This window comes from Magnolia sinica, chromosome 8 (assembly GCF_029962835.1).
Source record: "Magnolia sinica isolate HGM2019 chromosome 8, MsV1, whole genome shotgun sequence".
Lineage (NCBI taxonomy): Eukaryota > Viridiplantae > Streptophyta > Magnoliopsida > Magnoliales > Magnoliaceae > Magnolia > Magnolia sinica.
Genome location: NC_080580.1, coordinates 57,075,580 through 57,079,328, shown reverse-complemented (window position 1 = coordinate 57,079,328; position 3,749 = coordinate 57,075,580).

Sequence of the window (3,749 nt, the reverse complement as noted above, 5' to 3'; positions counted from 1 at the left end):
GTTGGTGCGCACTTGTGACGTGGAAGTGTGGACACTCGCATAGCTCCATGATCATGAGGGAGAGTGCACATTATACCATTGTTTTGCCATGATTGGTATCGTTATCATTTTTTATTGGTCTGATGATAGTTGTGCATATTGCATCTACATGCATGCATACATGTACATGCATCATGGATGAGGAGTGCATGGTGTGCATAGTTTGATCATGCAGAGATCATTTGCATGTGGTAGAGGATGTTGGTGTGGGGTGCACATGATGGAGTATGTGGTAGAGGATGTTGGTGCGGGGTGCACATGATGGAGTATGTGGTAGAGGATGTTGGTGCGGGGTGCACATGATGGAGTATGTGGTAGAGGATGTTGGTGCGGGGTGCACATGATGGAGTAGGTGCGGGGTGCACATGATGGAGTATGTGCGGATGTTATCTGGTCCAAGAGACCACGGGCTTAGTCTCTAGGTTGAAGTCCCTAAGTGAATATATCAGGCACGGTCCTTGGGTTAAAGTCCCTAAAGCTCACTTGATGCTACATTGTAATTTATATTTATGTTGATGCTGATATTATATGTATATCCTTTCGACGATGAGCGTGGATTGTAGATCGTATGTGGTTGGCAGAGGAGCCTGATTGGTATTAGGGTTGCCTCGTATGCATATGTGGATTACATGCATAGCATTGTTTGAGTGTTGCACTCATACTACATAACATGCTTATGGATTATCATTGCATTTTACATAGCCTCCTCATGAGATGGATTAAACACCATAGGAACACTGTGGTTATACTGATGAGACCACCACAGCGGCATCGTGGTTGGTATTTGTGGACACCAAAAATTTGGGTTTCTTATACTGGGTCCCAGACCCCTGGGTGAAATTCTTTGAACCTCGAGTGGTACCCTCAAGCCTCATCGTCAAGACCGGGAGGATGCCATGGGTCACCTAGTGTCGAAGACCATAGTAGGCCTGACTCCCATCGACGCGGTCGGGTGAGAAGAGGTTTGTCCACGCCTAGCTGAAGAGTTAGAGCGAATGTGGTTGGGTTTAACCAGCCCCTAAAATGGGTCCGCTACCGGCGTGCCGGTGGGTATTGGCATGGCTATAGGCGCTCCACTGACAGGGCGGGTATACGAGGCCTTTATTCAACGAGTTTCGGACTTTCTCTAGATGTCAGACCTCAGTGATTCCCAATGATGATAATTGTATTGTGACGTGGACTTTTAGAGGAGGATTTGCATGCCTGCATACACCCGGCATACTTTTGCATATCATCTCTTGCATTGCATCATGCCCTCTTGGCTTTATATAGCATTACTTGGTCACTATGCTTCAACTTGTGTACTCTGATATTTGATTGTTACTGTATGCTTGTACACTATGCACACATGAGTGTATCACTAGGCTTTTTTCCTAAGCTTCATATTTCCCATTTTTTTCAGAGCAGGAGTAACTTGGAGGACATAGCTTTCTCGATGCATTGTATCTATTTTGTGATTTGGCAATATTAACATTGTGTACCTTTTGGAAAAGTATTGTACTTGTAACCGTCAGGATTTATAATGGAGACTATTGCTTAATATTGTGATTATGGATCATCATGCTCAGGTATTATTATAAAAAAAATCAGTCATAAATCTTTCTTATGGTGAGCCAAAATCGGGACTTGGTGTATAGAAGTTGAGTACCGAATTCGGGGCATTACAGAAGTTATCCGTCCTCGGATTTGGGGCGTGACATTATACACCCATGGAACTCAGTGTTTGGAATTATTCTAATTGGAGGATTAATGCTTTCAACTTGATTATGAAACTTAACGAGTGCTAGAGTTTAGGAGAAGGTAATGCACAACATTGATGTATTTTAGAATTCTATTAGGTAGCCCGACAGGAATATCTCTACTCCACTCGAAAGTGAGGGGGCAGACTCAGTAGCTCCACCGATGCCACTAGTGGCAGAGGCTTGGGGCTCAGCCGTAGGCACCTCAACACCCCAGACCTACGAGTTAACCTTGCCGATCAGGTAGTGAACCTCCGCAGGTGTAAATCTAGGAATATCCTCTGCCACCTTTTTAATCATCCCCCTAGACTCTGACAGGAAGGGAGCAGCAAGTTCAGGAACCTCTACCGTTTGCATCCCAGGTGGGAATGAAGGGGAGTTTAGAGGCTCCTCAACAACACAGCTAGGAGCAATGTCGGACCTCGACTCGACAGTAGAAGAAACCGCGCGAGTAGCAGGAGTCACCTTCTGTAATGACCCTGGAAAATTTTGTGTTTATCTTTCCCTAAGTAGTTGTTTTTGGGGTAATTAGCGCTATACTCGATTGCTTGTGAAATTCGTATCAATCACTTTAAATTCGATCTGCATGACTCTAAACTTGTAGATTAGTTAGCGCTATGTTACTCTAAAATCTGGGATCCATCACTAAATCCAGTTGTTCTAGGGAATTTTTGGAAGTTCTGGATCAGACCTGGACCACGCGTCGAAAGTCCGATTGCAATGATCTTAGGTTGTTGCGGTCACTATGTTGGGCTTGACCATCACCTCGAAAATCAAGTCCATGTGATGTTTTGGGTCGATTTGATTGAGTTCGGAGTGAAGAGTGTGAGAATGGTTGGAAATTTATTAAGCTTTTATGAAATCTGAGTCGTGTCGCTTGCGCGATGATTTTAAGCATTCTGACCGTTAGATTTTGACCCAATTTCACCCTCTGATTAGGGAAGGTGGCCCACGCATGTCCTTATGCTTGTGGACCTGATCGAGATTCTGTGACCGTTGAATTGAGTGTGGTCCGCCACGGCTGATCTGAAGAGCTGGTCGGTACGAAAACTCAGCTTGACTTAGATCCATGGTCAGTGAGCTTAAGTCCGACCTTTCGTGGTATTTGGCCCACCAGAAGTGCTTCGTTGGATCGAGAGAGGCTTACTTTGGTTATAACCTAAGTATACCTTATCCCTGAGGTTATTCTCATCAATTTGAGGCCTATTTAAAGTCCTTAAACCCTAGCTCTCTTTTCCATACGAATTTTCTCTAACCCTAGCTTGGAGAGAGAGTGGAAAAGAGAGAGAGTGAGAGAGAAGTTGGTGAATCATCTTGGATTCTCTCCGGTTCTTCTACATCTTTGAACCTTCACTTTGAATCGTTATTCTGACGGTTCTGAGTTTATCCTTGGGTAAGTTAACCTAACCCTAATCTGTGTTAGAGCTTAGATTAGTCTTGGTATTGTTGTATCTTATTTCTATTCTTACCTTAGGTTATCCTGTCGCCGTTGACGAAGACAACTCGTCTGAAATCAATTCGGTGTTCTTTTCCGGCTTAAGGTGCGGACTTTAAGTGTATAGGTTATGGTTTTCAAGGCTTTCAATGCCAGTTAATGATTTATTCTTGTTATGGATGAGATTTCACATGCCAAACGTTATGTTTGCTTTGCGTTCCTGATATACATGTGTTATATTGAGAATTGCGTATTCTATGTGTATGTATAAAGTACCGTATGTGTATAAAATATGCACTTGTGTTTGCCATGATTAATTGTCATGGATGTATGCTAGATGTATGTGTGACAACTCCTTGGTAAAAGGAATTGTCCAAATGCATGTACTTCAACATACGTCATGTATGTTGTGTCATGTATTCTAAGTGTTTGTAGAAATGTCTGAATGATCTAATTTGTGATATTTCAACCTAGTATGGGTGTTGAGAAGCAATTCTCAACTCTCCCACTAGTGTGTATGATTTCCTTCTTGCAAG